Below are 26,139 nucleotides of genomic sequence, written 5' to 3'. Positions count from 1 at the left end.
GACCAGGGAGACGAGTTTCACAGCCCTGTGTGATCACCCCAGCCCAGTCCATCATAAACCAAATTATTGATATTTCTTGAAGTGACACACGACCCGAGGAAGGCTACACTTTTTCCCGATTTTCGACACACCAAGCTGAAAAGGTTAGCCATCACTGGTCTAATGTTTTAGAAATCTTGCAGACAAATCTTGTCAGCTAATGGAGAACCTCATGACTCATAATATATTCCTGCAATTAGTGGTGTCCAATAGATTTGAACAAAATAACCTGGAGAGAGGATGACTGAATAGCTTTCCAAACAATTCCTACTTTTAATTTAAGCCACATGTTAGTAATCAAGCTGGAACGTAATTCTTCTCCAAATAACTTCTCTCTCTTCTAATCAGGCAAGAACTGTACTACAATTGAACAATTAATAAATGGAATGACTCGCTTCCAGAAATTGTGGATGCTCCAACACTGGAAATTTTTAAGAAGAGATTGGACAACCATTTATCTGCAATAGTGTAGGGTTTCTTGCTTGACCAGGGGGTTGGACTAGAAGACCTCCAAGGTCCCTTCCAACTCTGTTATTTTGTTATACTTCTTTGTCTATTTAACTTTTCAGTATGAAACAGTGCACCATACCTGAATTCAGAACTTCACAAAAGGTAGCACTGATGATGTTACCTAGTTGGGCAACAAAATGTCTACAGGAAAACAGTCAGAGAGCACCAAGGACCCCTCATGTCATTCCTGAACTCCAAATATTCTCCTTTATTGGGACATATGTCCATTTTAATATTAGCTGAGCCTTTGGTCATCTTAACAGTCAACAGTGTTAGTAGAAGTTAAAGATGGAGAAAAATGTGTTCCCTTTCCATCTTTGTGCAAATTTACCCATTTTGCACCTTCTGGTTTGCTATGCAAATTCAAACTGTCTGCACGCTTGTGGAAACCCCCATTCTTATTTTATTTATTTTATTTTTATTTAAAATATTTATATAGACATCCATCTTCTAACGAACTCTGGGTGACTCTCAATCAAAAGTTAAAGCAACACATAACATCATATTAAAATTATTAAATTAAACAGAATAAAACATTAGAGCCTTGATGGCACAGTGGTTAGAATGCAGTACTGCAAACTACTTCTGCTGACAGCCAGCTGCCTGCAATTTGGCAGATCAAATCTCACCAGGCTCAAGGTTGACTCAGCCTTCCATCCTTCTGAGGTGGACAAAATGATGACCCAGATTGTTGGGGGCACATATGCTGACTCTGTAAACCACTTAGAGAGGCTGTAAAGCACTGTAAAGCAGTATATAAGTCTAAGTGCTATTGCTATTAAAATGTTAAAAATGACAAAGATTTGGTGCCAAGTCAAAATTCTAATGAACAATTATCCAATCTTCTCCCAGTGCTTGGAGGTCTTCAGAGTTTTATGGAAGGCTAATAGGGTGGAACTTCAAGGGGCAAGGTATTCTATAGGGCAGGGGCTGCCATGAAAAAAGGCTTACTTCCTAGATCCCATCAGATGGCAGTATTCAGGAGAGGGGAGTAGGAGTGTGCCACTATAGGCCAGGTAGATATCCTTGGGGAAAAGTGGGCATGTAGTTAGCATTTTCAAGGTCATGACTAGAACTTTGAATTGTACCCAGAAAGAAACTGGAAGTCATTGCAGCTCATGCAACAAAGGTATTACAGGGATAAATCTAAGTGCCCCTATTACTATTCATGCAGCTGCATTCTGAAGCTGTTCTGGATAGTCTGTGGGAAGAAAAATCCACTCCAGTTCTAAGCCAGGAGAAATACACTGGAAATGTGAAATGGAGACTAACTACACTGGAAATGTAAAATGGAGGCTGACTACCAGGAAAGAAGATCTTTGTTTATTTGGTTGCCAGAAACTTTAGTGACAGCAGAAATGTTTCTGGGGTAGATGACAAGTTGGCTGAGTGAGTAAATGGATCTTTATAAGGTTCTGGAGTTTTGCAATTGAGATGCTCCAGGGGGGTTGTGCAATGTAGCGAGCCTTGTGTCTTTTGCTATACTAATGTTGGTGGGTTAATTCTATTACGTCCTAAAGGTCATCCCTGTTCTTAGAATTTGGGTGGGGGGATGTAAATTCTCAATCCCATCAGCTCCAGACTTCTGGAAGAGCTGTGTCTGAAGGCATTTTATTTATGAATAGATTGGCCCAGTCTTTCTTAATAGGTGCAAAATATCCATCTCTAAAGACTTGAAGTTTCTGCTGGAGGCCATGGCAGGAAGACTGTGGCTGCTTTCTGCCTTTAAGAACATGTTTCTCCATTTCTCCTTTGGAAAAATATAATATTCTGCCTCTTTTAATATTACCCAAAATATTTCCTTCTTGGGGGTGGGGTGGGCTTCCCACATCTTAAAGAACAGTCCCATGTAACAAATATTGCAATAATGCAAAGAGAAGAGACCAAGACATGAGTGACTGTGAGCAAGGCTTCCTGGTCCAGGAAAGTGCAAACCACAGCTTGCTGCCACCTGCTCCTTGAGGAGGAGTTGTGAGTCCAAGAGTGACCTCCAAAGTGCCCACCAGCTCAGTCCAGAGAAGTGCCGCCCTTTCTATGCTCAAAGGTTGAAGCCGGTTCCTCTGTACGCCTCCCTTGACAGCCTCCATAGACTTGACCAGCAAGTTTTCCAGAATTTGGTTTGCAATGAGACAAAAAAAATCCTATCCAGTTTACAGTATATGTGTATTACAGGAAGTATCTATCTATCTATCTATCTATCTATCTATCTATCTATCTATCTATCTATCTATCCATTTCTATCTGTATCTATCCATTTACTATCTATCTATCTATCACTATTCATCTATCTCTATCTATCTAACTATCTATCTATCCATTTCTATCTGTATCTATCCATTTACTATCTATCTATCTATCTATCTATCTATCTATCTATCTACCTACCTACCTACCTACCTACCTACCTACCTACCTACCTACCTATCACTTTATCTACCTACCTACTATCCATCCATATCTATCTATCTATCTATCTATCTATCTATCTATCTATCTATCTATCTATCTATCTATCTATCTATCTATCTATCCATCCATCCATCCATCCATCCATCCATCCATCCATCCATCTATCTATCTATCTATCTATCTATCTATCTATCTATCTATCATCTATCTCTATCTCTAAAATGCATTTAATTTAAAATATTCACCTGTTTAAAAATGCTGGTTAAATGAGTATTTTCAATAACCTTTAGGAATAACAATTAAAATACATTTACATATAATTCTGACTTTATAACTTGTCTTCTTCTGGTACTGGATTACTTATCTTTACTATAAATTGTCTCCTTTTTTAAAGCCAGTCCTTCCTTCCTTCCTTCCTTCCTTCCTTCCTTCCTTCCTTCCTTCCTTCCTTCCTTCCTTCCTTCCTTCCTTCCTTCCTTCCTTCCTTCCTTCCTCCTTCCCTTTTTAAAACTCCCCACTGTCTATATATTATTTGCAACTTTACCAGATCTTGAAAAGCTCAACAGAATCAGATGTGGTCAGTATCTAGACAGGAGACCTCTAGACAATTCCCCAACCAGAGGCTAAAATAGGCAGCTTCAAGAAACACCCAGAAGATGACAATGGCAAAGAACTTCCAAATTTGTGGTCAAACTTGGAGTTCAGGTTGATATTTCTACATGCTCATTATTTTAACAGATCATTTTTTTTTTTTACAGGAATGCTCGAAAAATAATCCCCGCTACATGAAATTAGACTTTCCTGGGGGGAAAAGAAAGAAGAAGAAATGCATTCAAGGTTGCAAGTTGAAACATTTACCTATATTCTCTCCCCTCATTTTCTCCTTAAATTCCACTCCAGCCTCCAGCCTCTACCCCACCTCTGTTTACACACCCTCATCCCTCCTATTGACCCCTCCCAAACTCTCTTGCTTGACTCTCTTCTTCTTTTTTTTTTTTTTTGCTTTGCATCTTTCCAAAGTTAGCTTCACTCCGAGCAAGAGGGATATCGAGACAGGGTGCAAAACCTTTCCAGCTGAGAGGCTGCCTCCTTCCTCTCTTGTCATTTCTCTTTGAATCTGACTTTTTTTTTTTAAAAAAAAGAACAACTTGTAAGGAGTGCCTTCGACTCTTATGGATAGAAGAGAACATTTTCTTTCCAGCTGTCTTTTTCATTTGAAAATTGTCCTGCACTTTTGATTGGACTTGGTTTGCTTTACACTGCGGGCTGTAAGTCTAACCTGAAGGGCTGGACTTAACCTGATTCTCCAAGAACTGCTGGAAGATTTCACCCATGTAACAGGTAAGAAGCAACATATGGGAGAAAGAAGGTGCTTGAGAAATTTTGAAGGTACTTGTCACTTGCTTTTTAAGTAACACTTTTGGTGGGAAACACACCAGATTTTATTTCCAGCATGGATGCAATTTATCCGTGCGTGCGTAGAATAACAAGAAAAGGACGTTGAAGGCCAGTCTGTTTGGGATGCCTACTCTGCCTTGAGGAAAGAGAATCCGGAGCAGGTGAATGCAGGCATTGAAGCCTGTTTTATTAGATCAATTGAAGCGAGATAGCCACTGGTAGCTGCTCTGATGTTTTGACACAGGGCATGTTTTCAATGTGTTTCGGGAGCTACTTTGATTGAAGGTTTTGGTTACAAGAAGCACCTTTTCAATTAGATTTGCAGGCTATCTTCCTGTTCAGAAAGAGCACACTGAGTGTCTGTAGAGATGCTCAATTGTTCAGGTCTTGGTTGTCCCTTGGTTTTCAGGAGGCAAACTGTTTCGCTTCTCATCCAAGAAGCTTCTTCAGCTCTGACTGAAGAATCCAGTCAGAGCTGAAGAAGCTTCTTGGATTAGAAGTGAAACGTCTTCAAAGAAAAAACAAGAAAGTCCAGTTTGCCTCCTGAAAAAAGCACCTTTGGAACATACTGAATCAAATTAATCTTAGACAGAATAATTTTGTGATTCTATCTACTAAATCTAGAAATAGCTGACATGCTGCATGCAACTCTTACTGATGAGCACAAACATTCTTTGGATGCATTCAGCTGATAGGTTTGGATGACTTTCTTTGAAAGAATGAATGAAGAAAAATTCCACTTTTCCAACTATCCCCATTTGCCTGCAGAATCGAGTCTGGTTTAAAATGCAGACGGGTCTTTTTCTAACCTGCTGGTTTTCAGTATTTTGGTCATGTTTATTTTCCTCTGAAGCCTTTGTTGCTAACCGATACATGATCTACTTTGCTGTAAATAGCTGGTAGAATAAAAATACAACTGCTATAAATTATAGGTGGATTCCAGCTTTGGCCAACGTCGTGTTGCAAACTGAGTTACACTGATTTTCTTTGCTCTGTAACTTCATAAAGTTGTGTCCATATTCCCCCCCTTTTTTTTAAAAAAAAAAAAACTGCCTTGTGTGATATTTAATACATGGTCCTGCTTGGTACATTCAGCTGCTCTCTAATTATAAGCTACATTCTTAGGTTTCAGCATTTAAGAATAGTATGCTACAGTGGGAAAACCCAGCCCATCAAGAAAAGCTAAGGGTGACCATACCACCATGGTCAGTAGGAGAAATAGCTTCTACCAACTATTTTCTAGAGATGGCACCAACATCACCTGGTGTTCCATCAAGTTGTCAACACAAACCGTGAGTGGAATCTGCAACCATCCATGTAGGATACTGATGCTGAAGAAAATGATGTCCATTTGAGGCCTCCTTCCCTTCTTTCTTTCTTTCTTTCTTTCTTTCTTTCTTTCTTTCTTTCTTTCTTTCTTTCTTTCTTTCTTTCTTTCTTTCTTTCTCTCTCTCTCTCTCTCTCTCTCCTCCCTCCCTCCCTCCCTCCCCCCACCTCTCTCTCTTTCTTTCTCCTTTTTCCCACTCACTGTGACTTCCTCAATTCTGGGTTCAGCTTCTCCAGCCAGATGACATGCTTGGGTTCCATTGTGGTGGCTTTTCCGCATCGTTTAGGGATTTGCACGGATTTGGAGGAGCTGTTCTTGCAAGAAGACACGGTCCTGGCCACCAGTGCAACAGTGCTTTCATGTTACAACTCATGCTCACTTCTTCTGAAAAGCTTCTCAGTCGAGGTTCATGTGAAGAATGGCTTGTCATTTTGCTTGACAAGAATCCTATGCAGCTGAAAGCTGAGACGATGAGAAGAAAACTATAATTCTCAATATAGAAGGTTCTCAGCAGTGGTGGTATTCTACCGGTTTGGCCCGGTTCTCACAAACCGGTAGTAAAAAACCCCAGCAAACCTGTATTTCTTTTTTTTTTTTTTTTTTTTGCTCCCGACGATCAGCAGTTCAGGTGATCAGCTGTGGCAGGATCCTTCTTGCTGTGTTACTGCTTCGCCCAGGAGGCTTCCTTGAGGCCCAAGAGGCCAAAAACGGAGCATGAAGGGTGCTGCGTAGCTCCCCCGTGCTCCATTTTTGGCCTCCTGGGCCTCAGGAAAGCCTCCGGGGAACAAAAATGGCCTCCCAGGAAGCTTTCCTGAGGCCCAGGAGGCAAAAAATGGTGTGCTGGGGTGTGTGTGCTGCTGCTGCTGCTGCAAAAAAGAAGCCACGCCCACCCAGTCACATGGACGTGCTCACCTAGCCGATGAGCAGAGAAATGGTAGTAAAAATATTTACTTATGTAGTAAAAAAAGTATACTTATGTGTTGGGTGACTCTCGAGACTTGAACCTGATCAGTCAGCAGATGGGTTCCGAGCGAGGAAGAAGATCTGACACTGAGATTCGAGCCTGCATTATTAAGTGACTTAGGGGGGAGTCAAGCAGAGGGAGAGGAGTTGGATTTGAGAGATGAACCTGGATTTATTGAGGATTCAGAGGCCACTTCTCTCCTGAAATCTACTTCCCTAATAAACCCAGGTGTTAACCCTGTTAATCAGGAAAGTGTGTCGGAGGTTTCAAGCGGAGATGAAACTGCCGGATGCTGGCTGGATGCCAGAACTAGGAGAAGATTGAGACGCCAATCTCAATTTAGAAAGAGACGTCCAGCAAAGGATTAATTAATGGGACTGACACGCCCTCTCTTAGAGGATATAAGGGAGCGTACGACTTTGCAATCTTTGCTGGAAACAAAGTGAGTTTTGCCTTGGAAAGTAATGCGTCCTGACTACTGCGTTGTGATACAGAATTGCCGGACAGATTCTAGGAGGATTGCCAAAGGACTGTGATAACAGAGCAATTGAATCTTCTGTCTCTGGTTTTGTTTAAATTTAAAGTATTTGAACTATATAACTTGAAGTTTCATCTGTGGATACAGGTGGGACAGAACACTTATGTATACTTACAATTTATATTGACTGTTCCATAATATGATTGCTTATTGTACCCTATGACTATCATTAAGTGTCGTACCTTATGAGATTCTCTCAACTCCTGACGTATGTATCTTTTATGTATACTGAGAGTATTTACACACAAATTTCTTGTGTGTTCAATCACACTTGGCCAATAAAAAGTATTCTATTCTATTCTATTCTATCCTATCCTATCCTATCCTATCCTATCCTATCCTATCCTTTTCTATTTGCATCCCACACCTGGTTCTCAGACAACTTTGTTGCTTTCTATTTATTTTAGAGAGCCAGTTTAATGTAGTGGTTAAAGCACCAGAAGATTTTGAGATTTACATCCAGATGTAGTCCTGTCTTGGGTATGAAGCCAGCTGTGTCCCCTTGAGCCAGTCACTCTCCCTCAGCCCCAGGAAGGAGGCAATGGCAAATATCTTCTGAAAAAATAAAACATGCCAAGAAAACTGCAGAGACTAGTTTGTGCGATTTCCAGGAATCAAAAACTGATTCAACAGCACCCAAACAAACCAATAAACAAACAAAAAAAAAATCCTTCCATAAACCCATGCTTCTCTCCTTGGTTAGTTTCCATCCATTGCTTCTTGTCTTGCCTTTTGGTGCTTTGGAAAATAATTTGCCCCCTCATCTTTGTAGGAGCCCCTCAAATATTGGCACACTGCTATCAATGGCTAAATGCTCAGAAGTATCTAGGATGAATGAATGAATGAATGAATGAATGAATGAATGAATGAATGAATGAATGAACGAATGAACGAATGAATGAATAGGAAGTTCTTGAAATATCACATCAGTCCCTTCTGATGCAAATGTGCTTTCATAAGGCTGCCCCCAGCAGTCTGCTCTTGTTTTGTACATGAAAATACAATGTTCTGCTGGCACATCCAAGTGAAGCAGGTTGCAAGGAATGCCTTTGCTCTAGAGAAGACATGTAATGATTAGACTAAGGAGCTTTGCAAAGCCACTGCAGGTAGTCCTCGACTTACAACTGTTTGTTTAATGAGTGCTCAAAAAAAGTGACTTATTGTTCTGACCCAAATCCTTTTCCAATAAAACAAACATGAACCAAAGGGAACAGAAAACTTTTAATGATTCTTATGAATCCCCGGTTAAAAGGCTGTGGCAAACTAATGAACTTTGATAAGTACAAACCTCGCCAAAACTGTGCGAGGCTTCCAAGAATCACAGATTAGAAATATTTCACAACACGAGAGTCTTCAAATACCAACTAAGATACTGCAATGTCCACGAGGCTGGAGTTTCAAAACGTTTTTGCTTCCTACAAAGAATGTCTGATTCACAGCTGGCTTTTATCTTCTTGAAGGAGGGGCCATTATCTTGCAGCCTTACTCCCGAGTCGCCCATGCTGCTGCAGCTGCTCTTTCCTTTGAGCAGCCCTGCGTGCATGCAAACTTGGCACAGGCTCCTCAGGAACCTCCTCATCACTGCTCCCAGCCCCCACAATCTCTAAAGGCAGTAGTCCACTTCCTAATGGTCCTGACCCCTCATCTGAGTCCTTGCTCTCCTCAGCCATCCACACCTGCTGCCGGCTAACCACAACACTTATGACCATTTTTCACACAACCATTGCAGCACCCCATGGAAACCTGGTCCAAATTTGGAAGCTTGGCAACTGGTCCATATTGATGATGTTTGCAGTGCCTTGGAGTCATGTGATAACCTGGCAATGGGGAAGCCAGATTCACTTAACGATCGTATTTCTAACTTAACCACCCTTAACAACGGTGGCAAGAAAGGTCATAAAACGGGGCAAAAACTCACTTAAAACTGTCTCACTTAACAACTGACATTTTGGGCTGCCATGTGATTTTAAGTAGAGGACTACCTTTGCTGAAAATCTTTACTACCATCATTGGAGGCTTTTAAGAAGAGACTGGACAGCCACTTGTCTAAAATGGCATAAGGTCTCCTGCTTGAGCAGGGGGCTGGACTAGATGACCACAAGGGACCCTTCCAGCTCTATTCTGAATTTGAATTATGGCCCACTGAAGCCTGGATGATATTTTGTCTGCACCTGACAAAGATAAGTGGTTCCCTTCAGGTGAGATGATGGCTACCTCTAGCATGTTGTGTACTGTCGCCCTGGACATCCTTCACAATCATTGTGAGCCATGGTTGTGCAATGTTTTAGAGTGCAGTACTGCAGGCTACTTCTGCTGACTGCCAGCTGACTGCAATTTGGCAGATTTAATCTCATCAGGCTCAGGTTGCCTTCTGTCCTTCCAAGATGGGTACAATGAGCATCCAGATTGTTGGGAGCAATAGGCAGACTCTGTAAACCGCTTAGAGAGAGCTGCAAAGGCACCGTGAAGCGGTATACAAGTCTAAGTGCTAGTGCTACTGCTAATGTCCATCAAAGGAGTGCTAGGAAAACATAAACAAATTCCTTTCGGATTCCTGTTGCGGCTAGTCTGAGGGCATGCATTTCTATGCTACGTGTCAGAGCTGGAATTTGATGCCAAAAAAAAAAGAGTGGAGACTTTCTCAAAAGATATTTGTGCCTTTCCTACCAGTACAGGCTATAAAACTGCCCCCTACATAGAGTAATTCTTGTGGAATGTTTTGGAGACATGCATTTTCCTCCCCCTAAAACATCCTTTTTTTCTTTTATATCATTAAATGTCAACTTCTTATAAGTGCCACCTCAAGGCACATGCTCAATCCCATTTAAGTCTTGCGAAAGAGAAAGAAGCCTCTTTCTCTTGTGAATGGAAGCAATCTCTCAATTAGCAGGGGACACTGATGGTGGTCATTTAAGGCCAAATGTCCTGAATCTGATATCTTTGGGACACGCAGCTTGACAATTTTTTTTTTATCAAGCATCCCAGAGTTGCTAAGAAAGACTGAAACCCTCTTGTCCAACTTTCTGCTCAATTCTGGCATCCAACTAGCTCCACTTGATGCCATCCAAGTGGAGAGCCTTCATGACCATGATTCTATGTTCTGTACTTTGAAACAAGAGATAACAGAGCTCTCTCTCTCTTTGTCTCTCTCTCTCTCTCTCTCTTTCTCTCTCTCTCTGTCTCTGTCTCTGTGTCTCTCTGTGTCTCTCTCTCTCTGTCTTTCTCTGTGTGTGTCTCTCTCTCTCTCTCTCTCTCTCTCTGTCTCTCTGTGTCTCTCTCTGTGTCTCTCTCTCTGTCTCTCTCTCTCTCTCTCTCTCTCTCTGTGTGTGTGTGTGTGTGTGTGTCTGTGTCTATTTTTCTCTCTTTCTCTCTCTCTCTTTCTCTCTCTCTCTTTCCCTGTTTGTTTCTCTCTTTTTCTACCTCTCTTTCTACCTCTCTCTATTTCTTCATTTCTCTCTTTCTCCCTCACTCTTTCGCTCTCTTTCTTTCTCTCTCATTCTCTCTTTCTGTTCTTTCTCTGTCTCTGTCTCTGTCTCTGTCTTTGTCTCTGTCTCTGTCTCTGTTTCTGTCTCTGTCTCTCTCTTTCTACCTCTCTTTCTCCCTCTGTCTCTTTCTCCCCCTCCCTCCCTCCCTCCCTCCATCTCTCTCTCTCTCTCTCTCTCTGTCACCCCCTCAATTTCCTCATTTTTCACTTCACAAGGCTAGACTTAGTTTCAAGTCTACAGCTTAATCTCATTTCCATTATCTGAGTCTTTAGTAACAGTAACAGAGTTGGAAGGGACCTTGGAGATAATCTAGCCCAACATCCTGCTCTTGCAGAGACCTATACTCTTTTTGATAAGTGGCTGTCCAGACTCTTCTTAAAAGCCCCCCAAAGATGGGGCATCCACAATGTCCAGAAGTAATTTGTTCCACTGGTTAATTATCTTCAGTGTGAGGAATTTTCTTAGTTCTAGGTTGCTTCTCTCCTTGGTTAGTTTTCATCCATCGTTTCTTGTCCTCTCTACAGGTGCTTTTGTAAATAAGTTGCCCCCCTCTTCCTAGTGGCTGCCCTTTAAATATTCCTTAAATATGTGCCCAAAACAGAGTAGTATGAGAGGGCCTTGGTGTTCTCTTGTTTTCTTGCAGACATTTCATGACCTCAACTAGATAACATCATCACCAGGACTAGCACTGATACTACCTAGTTTGGGTAATGAAATTACCCAAACAACTAAGAAAACAACTAAGTTATGAGAGCATCAAGGACCTGTCTTTTCAATCCTGAGTTACGAATGTCTCAAAGGTGCTTTTTTTTTCAAGAGGCAACTGGACTTTCTTGTTTTTCTTTGAAGACGTCTTCACTTCTCATCCAAGAAGCTTCTTCAGCTCAGGGTGGATGGTGGGGAATGAAAGGATTTATATACTCCTCAAAGATAGTTGGTCAATTGCATTCTTTTAGCAAGTTGTTAAGGCTGCCTGGAGGTTTCTCTGTGTCCCCAGGATCGTCTGAGTGATGCAAATGGGTGTGGAGCCTCCTTGGAACTGCTGAAAGAACCATGTTGTAGCCTGGAGATAGATAATGCCGTATCCCACCCCCCTCTGTTGCAAGAGGGCTGTTCAATTTTGACATAGATGTCCTCTTTGACCCCTCTATGAAACCAGCGGTCCTCTGTCCAAAATGTGAATTTTGCTGTCTTCAAAAAAGTGACCATTATCTTTTAAATGCAGATGGACTGAATCTAATCCTGATGGGTTTGTTCTCCTATGTTGTGCCATGCATTTATGAAGTGGTTGTTTTGTTTCCCCAATATATGACCTGGATGACTAAAATCTACATAGATACAGAGTCACAAATATTCTCCTTTATTGGTACTGGGTGCTGCACTCAGTGTAGCTTAAAAAGCATCTCTTTTGAGCCTTAGCCTTGAACTTTCAAATGATCACTTCCTGGCTTTATTTTGTCCTCTCTTTTCTTCCAAAGAAGCAGGGTGATCCTGTTTTTCCCACATGCATAAAATTCCTATGAAATAGGACCGGTTGATACCAACTGGAGCAGGGGTGGGCAAACTTTTTGGCTCGGGGGCTGCATTGACTTTTAAAATTTGACAGACGGGCCGGGTCAGCACAAGATTTTTTGGGAATCGCCCCCCCCTTCCCCCCATCTTCTCCTCCTTCCCCTCCCCTCGGAGGCCCCCTGAATCAGGAGTTGCTACTGCCGGCGCGGCTCCAGTCCCGTGTTGCCTCGGGAAGGGGAAGGCAAAAAGGAAGAGCCGCAGCGGTGCTTTGCAATGGAAGCAGCGGCACCGGAGGCTCAGGCTCAGCGGCTCCTGGTTTTGCCTTTTCCTTCCCAAGGCAACGCGGGACTGGAGCCGCATGGAGCTGCGCCAGCGGTAGCAACTCCTGACAGCCCCAGCCGGACACCTGAGCGGAGCCCGGGCGAAACTGCCTGTTGCTGCTGCTGGAGCACCGCCGGGTCACCTCCTCCAAGCAGCCTGCCCGCCCACCGGGCTTCCCCTCTGCCGCGCGGCTTGGGGCCAGGCGTGAGCGCCCGCGAGTTAAAAGGAAGCCAAAAGTTGCTGGGAAGTTGCTCGGGTGCTGGGAGCAGGCTTTAAAGTGCCGCCCGAGCAAAGTTTAAGCTAGCCCGCCCGCCCGCCGGGCGGAATCCTTCCTGCTCCTCGGCGGGAAGATGCTCCTCGCCTCAAACTTTGCCTTTGCAAAGTTTAAGCCTGGAAGCCCCGGAAACCCAAGCAACTTCCCAGCAACTTTTCCGCTTTAACTCGCGGGCGCTGTGCCTGGTGGAGGGGAAGCCCGGAGCCTCCTCCAAGCAGCCTGCCCGCCCACCCGCCGGGCTTCCCTTCCGCCACATGGCTAGGGGCCAGGTGTGAGCGCCTGCGAGTTAAAAGGAAATGTTGTGAATCAATAAAAGTAACTAAGCCTAAATGCAAAGCAGGTTTTGGAAGCCTGCACACTTGATTGGTCCTTAAACAACGAACAAGGATTGGTCCATAACAAGCCCCTGATTGGCCAAATTTAGGACACTTCTTATTGGTTATTAGTTGAATTTGATGCACTTATTATTGGTTAATAGGGTAGCAGCCAACCCTATAAAAGGGTTACTGCTGCCCATAGCCTTGCTCTGTTCTGTTCTATTACTGTTATTAAAGAGTTGAAGTCACTGGTCAGATGTCTGGTCTCCATTATCTCCAAACTTAATACTGGCGACGAGGATGGGATGCGGAGACTGAAGAGCTGACTGATCCACAGAGCAACCAACAGAGCACGTGGTCGAACACGCACTATCAACGGCAACATGACCAGCGGTGCCGTACCACCCGCTCCATTCGACCCAGAAACCGAAGAATGGGAATCGTACATGGATAGGTTCCAGATGTTTCTGGAGACCAACAATTTGAAAGACGCAACAACCAGCAAAAAAGAGCTATATTTCTAACCCACTGCGGGCCTACCGTGTTTAAAATGGCAAAATCACTTGCCAAGCCAGCCGAAGTAAAAGCGATGGACTGGGACGTCCTCGAGCCTTTGCTACGGGCCCACTACGTACTCCACCGTGCCCACCTTAGTCAGAAGACACGAATATTACCAGAGGGACCAGCGGAAAGGTGAAAGCCTTGCCAACTACATCGCAGACCTCTGCAACCTTGGAGGCCTCATGGATTCTCTGATTTAGAAGAAGCCCTCCGAGACCGCCTGGTTCTGGGCCTAGAAGACGGCACAATCCAGAGCAAAATCATGGCTAAGGGGGACATCAGCCTCACCGATGCGCTTTAAAGAAGCCACTGCAGCGGAGGCGACCAAAAAGTCAGCAGCCCGAATGCGCCGCACCAACGCACCGCTACGCCAACTCGCCAAAGATACCTCGCCTCGCTCAGAGAGACACCCGGTATCGACTCACCACGAAGACCCAGAATCCCCATCAGAAAGCGATGAGGAAGAGGTCAACCGACTCCGAACGGAACGAGACCAGTTCACACAACCCTCATCTCGACCTTGTGCAGGATGTGGGGCAAATCACCCACGATCCAGCTGCAAATTCCTCGACGCACTCTGCCGCGTTTGCGGAAAAGAGGTCACATCGCAAAGGTTTGCAGAAGCAAACAAAACTCCAACTCCAAACCCCGACAGGCCGAATGCCAGTCTTCAGAATTCTTCAGCACACCCCAGAAACAAACTGAATCACCAATGGGGAAGCCACTCCTACAGAAACAAACTCGTCCACCACTTCCACCAGGTGGAAGAAACCAGGTGGGAAGAGACCCACCAAACAATTACCATAGGCCACGCTACATCCCTTGATGCCGGGAAAATCAGAGTAAAGGTCGCTATCGAAAACAAACCTTGTGTAATGGAGGTGGACTCAGGATCATCCCTCTCGATGGTGTCCTGGAAGACGCTTCAACAGCTCATCCCGACGATTCGCCGCTAAGACCCCAACCCTCAAAGGGTTATACTCAAATATTACCAGGGTAACCGAATTCCCGCTTGTCGGGTCCCGCCGATTCCAGGTCTCTTTCAAGGACTGCACCGTCGCGACTGCCACTGACTGTCATGGACCGTGACCGGCCTAGTCTTTTAGGCCTTCAATGGTTCAAACCACTTGGAATCACTGTAGCCGGAGTCCACTGTGCCGAGAGCAACGATTGGGAGGAAGCCTCGCAAGAATTCCAAGACGCTTTCGCGAACGGACTAGGCAAGTACAAGGGGACCCCGATCTCATTTAACTTGAACCCTGAGGTAGCACCCATCCGCCTTAAGCCGCCGTGGTGCCGCTCACCCTGAAACCTAAAATCGATGAACAACTCGATAAGCTAATAGAACAGGGCGTGCTGGAACCCACCGACCACGCCCGGTGGGAAACCCCAATAGTGACGCCTATCAAGCCCTGATGGGTCACTGAGAATTTGGCGGAGACTACCGGGCCACCCTAAACCATGCACTTCAACAAAGTGCATATCCAGTGCCGGTAGTGCAACACCTGCTCCATTCCCTGGGCGGCGGGAAAGTTTTCGCTAAATTAGACCTAGCGCAGGCGTATCAACAACTGCCTGTAGATCCAGCCACCGCGGAGGCGCAAACTATCGCCACGCATAGGGGCGCATTTAAATGCAACCGGCTCCAGTTCGGGTGAGCGCGCCCAGGAATTTTTCAGAGCTTAATGGAAAGGCTGTTACAAGGAATAAGAGGGGTCGCACCGTATTTCGACGAGGTACTCATCGCCGCCCTAACAGAGACATTCTAGAAAAACGACTCCGAGTGGTTTTACAAAAGGTTCCAAAACGCAGGCCTCAAAGTTAAAAAAAAATAAATGCCAGTTATGTACCGAAGGGTGGAGTTTTTGGGATACCTCCTGGACAGTCAAGGAATCCATCCCACTGAGGACAAATTAAAGGCAATTAAGAAGGCCCCCACTCCAAGGAACAAGGCAGATCTACAGGCGTTCCTTGGACTTATCAATTTTTATAACGTCTTTTTTTACCCAATAAAGCAACGGTAGCTGAACCATTACATAGACTCTTAGACAAAAAGCAACGTGGGTTTGGGGACAACGTGAACAATACGCTTTCCAACAAGTAAAGAAATTGCTAACTTCTGATTCTGTACTTATGCAGTACAACGAGACTCTGCCGTTAACTATTACTTGCGACGCCTCACCTTTGGGGTTGGAGCAATCCTGGCCCACGATACCGAACGGAGCAGAAGCTCCCGTCTGCGTTTTTTTCATGAACTTTAGCTAAAGCTGAAAGAAATTATAGTCAACTGATAAAGAAGCTTTAGCTATTGTGGCTGCAGTTAAAAGATTTCATGAATATGTGTATGGGCGTGCCTTTACAATAATTACTGATCATAAACCACTACTGGGGATTATTGCGGTAATAAACCAACCCCGTATATATTGTCCCCAGAATGACCCGCTGGTCTGAATTCTTGGCGCGCATAACTACACCTTGCAACACCGCCCGGGAAATCAATTCTCCACGCTGATGCATTGAGCAGAACACCGCTTCCAGAATCGGTTGAAGATCCAGCCCCAACCATCACAACGTTGCAAATTGAGACTCTACACGCGCCAGCCATTGACGGCAAGAGACATTGCCCTCGAGACAAAACGAGATCCGGTCCTGCAACACATCCTATGCTGGGTTGAGCGTGGTTGGCCAACAGAACAACTATCACCTGAATGGGCGCCTTTTAAAGCCCGCCAAACCGAACTGTTTTCTCAAAAGGGCTGCATCTTGTGGGGCGATAGAGTCGTAATCCCGGCAAACTGCAACGAACTGTTTTAGCGGTATTGCACGACGGACATCCAGGCATCGTGCGGATGAAAGCACTTGCACGGAGCTACGCCTGGTGGCCGGGAATCGACAAAAGAATCGAGGCCTGGGTCGCTACTTGTCAACGTTGCCAAGACGTCAGCAATGCCCCACCTAAAGCAAGCCCAACCGAATGGGAAACTCCGAGGGGACCATGGTCCCGTATTCATATTGACTTTGGGGCCTACAAAAGGGCACACTTTCCTTATTACAGTCGATGCCTATTCAAATTGGCTCGAGATCCATCGAATGAACACAACTACAACGGACTCAGTTATCAACAAATTAAACAGGTTATTTGCCACACATGGTTTTCTGGATGTTCTCGCCTCGGATAACGGCCCACAGTTCACAGCATTACCATTTGAACAATATCTTGCTGACCGGGCATCCGCCATGCGCTAACTCGCCCGCACTCCTGGGGTGAACGGACGGCAGAGCGCATGGTACAGTTTGTAAAAAGACCCTCCACAAAATGGAATTCGGAAACATCGATGAGAAAATCAATCAATTTTATTGTTGCAGCACATCACGCCCCACAGCATTACCAACAAAACGCCCGCCGAACTTCTTATGGGGCGGAAACTACGATCGCACCTCGACCGCTCCACCCCGCATATGCACCCGAAAAGCCTTTTGGCTCCAGCAGCAAATGCCGGGAATTTAAGGTAGGCGATTTAATCTTGCCAAAAACTTTTCCGGCACCCTTTATGGATATCCGCAACCGTTACCCACCTCACAGGGCCTAAATCTTACCGCCTGCTAACAAACGATGGGAGGGTGTGGAAACGCCACATAGACCAACTCCGTTCGAGATTACCACCCAGCGCCCATGGCTCCCCGGGTTCACCAACTGAGGGGGAGGAAATATCGAGGAAATTGACTTCGATATGACGGATAGCAGGCCAACGGAAACCCTACGCCCAGCGAAGTACCGGGAATTGAAGCGGGAGGGAGTTGACTTTTCCATGGGACTTGAACACGGGGAAACCGAACTGCGAAACCCCGAAGAAACACTGATTGACGGAGACAACCATTAACGGAAGCAGCACGGAATCACCGCAGCGAAACGGAACTTAATAGAGATCATCCAAACGCTCCACCGGAACCGGACTTTAGGACAAACCCGGTGGAGCCACGGAAATCATCCAGACAGACCAAATGGCCTGCCTATCTTGAAGATTTTGTTACAGCTCCCTTCAAACGGAACCCAAGGGGGAGGGGTGTTGTGAATGAATAAAAGTAACTAAGCCTAAATGCAAAGCAGGTTTTGGAAGCCTGCACATTTGATTGGTCCTTAAACAACGAACAAGGATTGGTTCATAACAAGCCCCTGATTGGCCAAACTTAGGACACTTCTTATTGGTTATTAGTTGAACTTGATGCACTTATTATTGGTTAATAGGGTAGCAGCCAACCCTATAAAAGGGTTACTGCTGCCCATAGCCTTGCTCTGTTCTGTTCTATTACTGTTATTAAAGAGTTGAAGTCACTGGTCAGATGTCTGGTCTCCATTATCTCCAAACTTAACAGGAAAGTTGCTGGGAAGTTGCTCGGGTGCTGGGAGCAGGCTTTTAAAGTGCCGCCCGAGCAGGACCGCCGAGCCGGGAAACGGGGCACCAAGGCAGGGCAAGGCTCCACCAGCAGCGGCCTAGCTTTAGGTGGCTCCAAGCAGCCCGCCCTGCCCGCCGGGTGGAACCCTTCCCGCCTCCTCGGCGGGAAGACGCTCCAGCCTGCAAGCTTTGCCTTTGCAAAGTTTAAGCCTGGAAGCCCCGGGAAAAAAGGGGATCGGGGGGACTCACCTTCGGAGAGGTCGCACTCGAAGGTGATTTCGAACTTCCAGCCGAGGCCTTTGCAAATTTCTTTTCTTTCCTACCCCTAGATCGCTCCGCACTGTTTTGCAGCTTTGGGGGCCACGTGGCACAGGGCAATACGCCACGCCCAGCGATTTTTTTTCAGGGGCGGGCCGCATTGGACAGACCAATGGCAGCGATTCTTTTTCAGGGGCAGGCCGCATTGGACAGACCAACGGGCCGGATGTGGCCCGTGGGCCATAGTTTGCCCACCCCTGAACTAGAGGTTCATTCCATGAACATCAAAGGTGGGTAAGTTCAGGTGTTACATTCTTCTTGTTCTAGCTGAATGTCCTACACCAGGGATAGCCTCCTGGATATTTGTTTGTGTTGGACATGCCACAATTTACATCTCTAAATTGAAACCATCCTTGGCTCCATTTGTTAAGAAAGGTATCTATTATTATAGTTCAAGCATATTGCAGTAATGCAAAGGTAGAACTGAGAATCAAGTGCCAAAATCCCAAAGTTCTACTTTTCCCTCCCTTAACTGTTTCTCACCTCAGTGTAACCAATCAGGTTCAGGCAAGGTGTTTCCATAACAATCAGTCCAAGCACAGTTTGGAAGGCGGCTCTCTCCTTCTTCCAGATGGGTGACCTTGAGGCAGCATCTCAAAGAAATACAGCACTTACTTTCATTTCCCCAAAGCTTTCCCCCTTTCATTCCCTCTCCCCACCATTTATGGTAATCCGTCTCTGCATAGCACTGAAGCACAAGCAAGCATAAGGTGGCAGATGACAGTTTGTTTATTTATCTAATACATATACATGGCCTCCCATATTAAAAACAATTCTGCATGGCTTATAAGTTTTTAAACTTTATTGGTTTTTTTTTTTAAACAAATTTTATTAGTTTTTGAAGACAAACAAAACATAAACCTTGTACACATTAAACCTCTTTCCCTTGTAAGTTTTTACAAGGCAGATAATACAATATTTTATACAGTGTGATTTTAATATATCCCATTTCTACTTAAATATCTTTTAACACTCTCATTTCTTCTCATTAAATTTAATCATCATATTCATATTTCCCTCTGTCTTGTTTGCAATTGTTCTCCTCCCGCTTTCCTCCAAGGTTTTATTAAATCTCACATAGACATAGACACACAAAACACATAAGGTAAAACTTCTTTTTCAAAAAGTAGCTTGGCCCCGGATTACCACTCTTTGTATGGACTTCGATTAAATTCATATTCATCTTATATGCCATTACCTATCTTAATTACCATTCTGTAATTTCTTTATAACTTCTCCCCGCTTTCCTCTCTTCTTAATTCTATTTTGTTTATTAACTTAATTTAAATCATTATATTTCTATCCTTTGTCCATTGTTTTCCAATTGTCTATATATTTCATTCCCCATAGTAAAATAAAAGAATTTCTCCTGAAATCACAAATCAAAGTATGATGCCTTTCCATCGCACCTCTAAATTAACATTTAAGGTAACTCCAAATTCCCTATCTGATTCTGCTTAGTACATACTACTTACAAAAAGAAAATAGTGAATCCATAACATAATTAAATATGTCATTAAACATTAAATCTCATAACATTCCAATTATCTATTTCAAAAGCAAGTATTACAATAATATATTCATACTAACATCCACACAATAGTCAATTAAAATCTATATTTAAGCTAAATATTTTAGACCTTCCTTTTAATATTTTATTAAATCTTAAATTCTACCATTATTAAACCTTTAATATTTTAGTTGTTACTTAAATCTTATAAAATTATAATTTTCTATTTCTAATACAAATACTACAATACTATCATATGTACCTTGCAAAATCCTTTTAAAACAAAATTATATTACCCTTTATCCCTAAAAAACCATTTCTTTTTCACATCTTGTTTGATACCCTCGTGGCCTTTATTGTTTTTTAATGTCGGGTTCTTAAATCAACACTGCTTGAATTATCCAATTCAGTTCCAAGCAGGGAGAAAGACACTGGTAACGTGGAGGCTGATCAGAAAGATGGTTTAATGGTGAAGCAGAACCACCAAGCACGTGTGAGATATATTTATACCCTCTCTTGGGCTTTGCACTTGAGCTACCTGTTCCTGTGCAAGAACATGTATTCTATTGAATGTTGTCAGATTCCCTTTGGGCTTTATCCAAATCCTAGGAGTTTGTCTGAGCTAAGTTTGGTTGAAGTTTGCTGGGGGTGGTGCAACTGAGATGCAATGAAGGAGCTTGTGTTCTGAAAGGATGTTGGGCAATTCCTATTATGATTTAATGGCTTTGTCCTGGTTTGGATCTTGAGGGAGGGCTAATCCTATCATTCTGCCTTTGTTTCAAAATATCCTGCCTTGAATGGATTTCTGTCTGCAGTATTTGCCTGCAGTATTTGACCTATGAATAGATACTTAGCTTCGTTCAATATCTTTTAAGTGCTGGCATCTGCTGAGGGCTATTAAGAAAGGTGGGGGTTGCTTTCTCCCTCTAAAAAACTTCTCAGCCAGGGAAATACAATGTTCTGCCTTTTTAATATTTCTCAAAATGTTTCATTCTTCTAGGAGAGGGGTGGGTGCTAACTTTCTACACTGATTTATTTCAAGTTAATTTCCAGCTCATGAAGGCATGTCTAGGGGCAGCACTGTTCATTTATGGCAGATCATGGATTATTCTCTTAGATTTGCACAAAGAAAAAAAAGAAAAACCCTCCCTATGCCTTTCTTTATAAGGATTTTTTTCTTCTCTCAGCAGGCCTTTCACGTAAGTAAACTCACATTTTAAATGAACTTCTCTCCCTCGCATAGGATCAGTTCACAGGATCCCAGCACTTTTCCTAGTTGGGCTGGATATAGAATTAGCTGCTGCAGTTTCTCATGCAAATTATAATCATGGAGTTCCACAAAATTATAAGTGGTCCCCCTTTAATGACCATTTGTTCAGCAACTGTTTGAACTTTGAACAAGTGATCGTTATGACCACTCCTTATACTTAATCACCCTTACAGGGTCCCACAATCATGTGATTATGATTTGCAATCTTCTCTGCCGGCTTCCAAGAAACAAAGTTAGTGGAGAAGCTGGCAGAGATGTGCAATTGGTGTAGTCACATGAAGTCCTCACTTAATGACCCATGCAGTTGTTACTTGGGGAAAGCAACTGGGACTGCTAGAATTGCTTTTGCTAAGTAGCATGGACATGAGTTTTTTTCACTTACAACTGTACCACTTAACTATATATGTATGTATATAGCATGTATATATGTGTGTTATGTATGTGTTGGGTAGATATATTCTTTCTCTTGAGAGCAGAAAACAGAATTTCATTTTAATGTGGGGTGGTGTGCTTGCTGTAAAAAAAATGACAATAAAGTTCTCTCCTGTCTCCCTCTTCTTTTCCCTCCCCCTCCCTTCTTCTCTCTCTTCTCCTCTCCCTCTCCCTTTTCTTCCTCCTCTTCTTCTCTCTTCTTTCCTCTTCTCTCTCTTCCCCCCCATCCCTTCCCTTCTCTTCCACCTCTCCCTCTCTCTTCGCACTCCTCTCCTCTTCTCTTATTGTCAGCCTATCCACATAAACCGAACAGAAAACAGGACTGGATGAGCTATTTCTTCTTCTTTTTTTGTTACATTAACAGAATTGTACAAGTCTGAAGGTATAAACTTTTCACAGCCACTTTCAACCTGTCTGATCAATTAGGGTGGGTCCTTCCTAAGTTTCTTACTTTGACAGTTAAGCTTTTGAGAACAACCTCTTCTCTTAACTGATGGTTTCTAGGCGGTATCTCTTTCCCTTATCTCATCCACATATTCCATTACAACTATGCAATTTCTGGTCCTAATTAGCATTGTTAAATGGAGACTGCTTGTCTTTTAACAGAATTAGGAGAATAGAATAACAGAGTCGGAAGGGACCTTGCAGGTCTTCTATTTATTTTATTTATTTATTTATTTATTTGATTTGCCAATTGTTTACAAGATAATAAGTATAAGTGTGTAAATAGTTGTGAATACATGAAATGGGTACATATAAGAAAAATAAAAGAAGAATAAGAGAAACAATAGGACAGGGACGGTAGGCACGTTGGTGCGCTTATGCACGCCCCTACAGACCTCTTAGGAAAGGGGTGAGGTCAATAGTAGACAGTCTAAGGTTAAAGTTTTTGGGGTTTGGGGAAGAAACTACAGAGTCGGGTAGAGTATTCCAGACATTGACCACTCTATTGCTGAAGTCGTATTTCCTGCAATCAAGTTTGGTGCGGTTAACTTTGAGTTTGTATCTATTGTGTGCTCTTGTGTTGTTATGGTTGAAGCTGAAGTATTCATTGACAGGTAGGACATTGCAATGTATGATTTTATATACCATGCTTAAATCAGACCGAAGACGGCGTAATTCAAGGTTTTCTAGTTCTAGAATTTCAAGTCTGGTGGCATAAGGTATTCTACAACGAGTAGAGGAGTGGAGAACTCTTCTTGTGAAATATTTCTGGACTTTCTCGATTGTGCTAATATCAGATACGTAATGTGGGTTCCAGACTGATAAACTGTATTCGAGTATTGGTCTAGCAAATGTTTTGTATGTTCTGGTTAGTAGTGTGATATTACCAGAGAAAAAGCTACGTAGGATTAGGTTAACAACTCTTAATGCCTTTTTGGCTATGTAGTTGCAGTGGGCTCTAGCACTTAGATCATTAGAGGTGAGTATTCCAAGGTCCTTTACAGAGCTTGGGTCATCAACAAGATCTTGACTATTCAGCTTGTATTTTATTTTCTGATTTTTTTTGCCAATATGTAAGACAGAGCATTTATTTGTTGAGATTTGAAGTTGCCATTTGTTTGACCATTCTGATACATAGTCAAGATCTTTTTGTAGGGTAGCAGTATTGTCTGTTGTATATCTAGTCCAACCTCCTGCCTAGGCAGGAAACCCCACATCACTTCAGACAAATGATTATCCAACATCTTTTAAAAAAACTTCCAGTATTGGAGCATTTACAACTTCTGGAGGCAAGTTGTTCCACTGATTAATTGTTGTAACTGTCAGGAAATTTCTCCTTAGTTCTAGGTTGCTTCTCTCCTTGATTAGTCTTTTTTAGTTTTAATTAGGCCTGCTAAAAATGACTACCTCCTTAAAAATGATCCTGCCCCACTTCTGAAACATAAATGTTATGCTCTTCGTCATGGATCTCCAAACTTGGCAACTTTAAGACTTGTGGACTTCTACCCCCAGAATTCCACAGCTAGCATGGGAAATTGTGACAGACAGTCCACAAGTCTTAAGGTTTCCATGTTTAAAGAAGTGTGCTCTTGGTCCATGTGCTTCTACTCATGCTTTTTGCTTCAAATATAGCTTCCTTTCTATTTGGGATGTGAGGTCTCATTCACGTTTGGCTTTAGCAATAGCACTTAGACTTATGCACCACTTCATAGTGCTTTACAGCCCTCTCTAAGCAGTTCACAGAGTCAGCCTCTTGCCCCCAACAATCTGGGTCCATCTTTTACTGACCACAGAAGGATGGAAGGTTGAATCAATCTTGAGTCGGTCAGGATCGAACTTCTGGCAGTGGGCAGAGTTAGCCTTCAATACTGCATTTTAACCATTGGGCCACCGTGTCTCTTAGGACATGGCATTATGGTCTCAGCTTGTTTTTGAGAACAATACAGTACTATAATTTATAGTAACTGTAATACATTCCCTTTGGAACCTTTTCATTATTTGGCACATCTGGCTGATTGTTCTGTTAGCCCAAGAATCCGATGTCTTGTAGCACCTGAAACTGTCAATCAAATGTCTAAGCAACATCCTCTAATAACATAGTTTAGGACTTCCTGCCTTCTCCTCCCATCTTCGGGCAAACATAGCCGCTGAATTACAGACCACATAATAACAAGTAGCCAACCACTTAATGGCAGATGCCAGAAAAAGAACAGCATCCCAAAATAGACATATTTTGTGTGAAAAGAAATAGCTGGTGGCCAGCTTGGATGGACAGCTGGAAGATTCATCTGATTTAAAAATCTTGTTTAACAGCTTTTGTTTCCCTTCTTAACGTAACCATAATCTTTTCTTGTCTTTTGCAGCAAAGGAGTTAAACTTTAAATGAGGGCCTCTTCTGCTAAAGTTGGGATTTAAACTCCCACGTAGAAAGCAGACTAGGAAATAGTAAGACATTGCAAAGATAAAGGTGAAGTCTGGGAAACAAAGCAGAAGTCTAAAGCGGAAATGTCCTGACATCTGTTTTAGGAGAAATGTCAGGGTGGAGAGTAGAGTATATCTCTTTAAACTACAGCTTAAAGAGGGTGAGGTTTACACTAATTATACACAGTTATATTACTGATTGTTTCCCGCATCCAAGTTGACTTCTTGTGCAGCATTCTGTTGAGTGACTGTAAAACTGATTTTTCCCCCCTTACATACAAATAGGCATGTGTGACTTTCTCTTTCATTGCTAGAGACAAATCTTCCAGTGCAGTATAATAGAAATATTGAGGTTGCAAAATTTTTCTCCTACCGCAAATGTTTAAATGGACTTAAATTATTTACGAATGCTCTGGCCAATCAGCATTCTTGAAGTGAAATGGTATAGGCTCTCCGGCTTCAGCAGGGGGCTGGACTAGAAGACCTCCATGGTCCCTTCCAGATTAGTCTATCCTATCCTATCCTACCCTACCCTATCCTATCCTATCCTGTCCTGTCCTGTCCTGTCCTGTCCTATCCTATCCTATGCCATCCCATCCCATCCCATCCCATCCCACTCCACTCCACTCCACTCTACTCTATTATTGAAATCAACTATAGTACAACTAAGATCATGATCTTTGCAAATAGGCCAAAGCTATATTCCTGGTGAATAAAAATTATTGAACAAGGAAAATCTTTAAAGTGCAATAGCACTTAAACTTATATACAGCTTCCGGGGGGGGGGGGAACCCCATGTCCCTGTGTCTAGTTGCCTTGGTATACAATGCCCTATAGTGCAGTCCCAAGGGAAGGAGGTAAAACAGTTTATTTCCAGGATATGAGTGGTCTTTTTCAGCCTCCTCCTGTCCTTCACAACATAAAAATCTTCTATGGAAGGCAAGCTGGTTGCAATTATTCTTTCTGTGGCCTTAACTACCCATCAGAGTCTTTACCAGTTTGGCTGCCATACCAAACCAGACATTTACCAGATTATAATGAGACATACTTAAGTTCCCCCTATTCTTGATAGGTTGATTGTTATTTCTGGACTCAATGCAAAATGGTGAAACATTCATGGATGTAGGCTTTCCAGCACATTATCGTTTTAGCATTTCATTTAGTTGCCCCATCCAATGCACAAAATTTGAGGTAAGATAGTAAAAGTTGATATAAAATATATTTTTGATATAATGAATCTGAAATGACAAAATAGTCCACTGAAAATTGACAAGGTAGCTTATCAACCAAAGCTTATCCAAATAAGAATATCTTCATTTGGACATGAAGAATAACAATGTTAGAATCAGCCTGAATTTCCTTAGCAGGAAATCTCAGAGTTTGGGAGCAGACATCTCTTAAGTTCTCACCCCCAAAAAACCCAATAACAACAATCCTTTTTTCTAATTAGGTTGGCAGAGATTGGAGGTATTTAAATGTACCTTACTGAATATTTCCAGGAATGGTGTAGTTGTGGCACTAAACTTAACCCAGAAGACATGTACACATAAAACATATCCATAGATCTTCATCATTTGTTTATTTGTTGGGTCCAGAAAAAAAAAGTATATTTCCTGGCTCCATAAGATAGTAGCTATGGTTATATTTCTGACTACATCCAAACATGAACCTCAAGACACAGAGCTGCCTCCCTGA

The 26,139-nt window shown here is 43.0% G+C and overlaps 1 protein-coding gene across 1 annotated transcript in view; it reads left to right on the top strand.

The window, feature by feature from the left end:
- The first annotated feature begins 385 nt into the window (after positions 1–385).
- COL22A1 (collagen type XXII alpha 1 chain) overlaps positions 386–26,139 on the top strand; it is a 231,925-nt gene continuing 206,171 nt past the window's right edge. The window contains exons 1-2 of the mRNA XM_087962222.1: positions 386–554; positions 3,717–4,299. The gene's annotated coding sequence lies outside the window, so the exon portion shown is untranslated. The remainder of the gene's footprint in view (positions 555–3,716; positions 4,300–26,139) is intronic.

The sequence above is a fragment of the Notechis scutatus genome, chromosome 3 (genome assembly GCF_049901735.1).
Source record: "Notechis scutatus isolate UNSWTSFEM ecotype Mainland chromosome 3, rNotScu1.2, whole genome shotgun sequence".
NCBI lineage: Eukaryota > Metazoa > Chordata > Lepidosauria > Squamata > Elapidae > Notechis > Notechis scutatus.
This window is presented reverse-complemented; position numbering and strand designations above follow the sequence as displayed.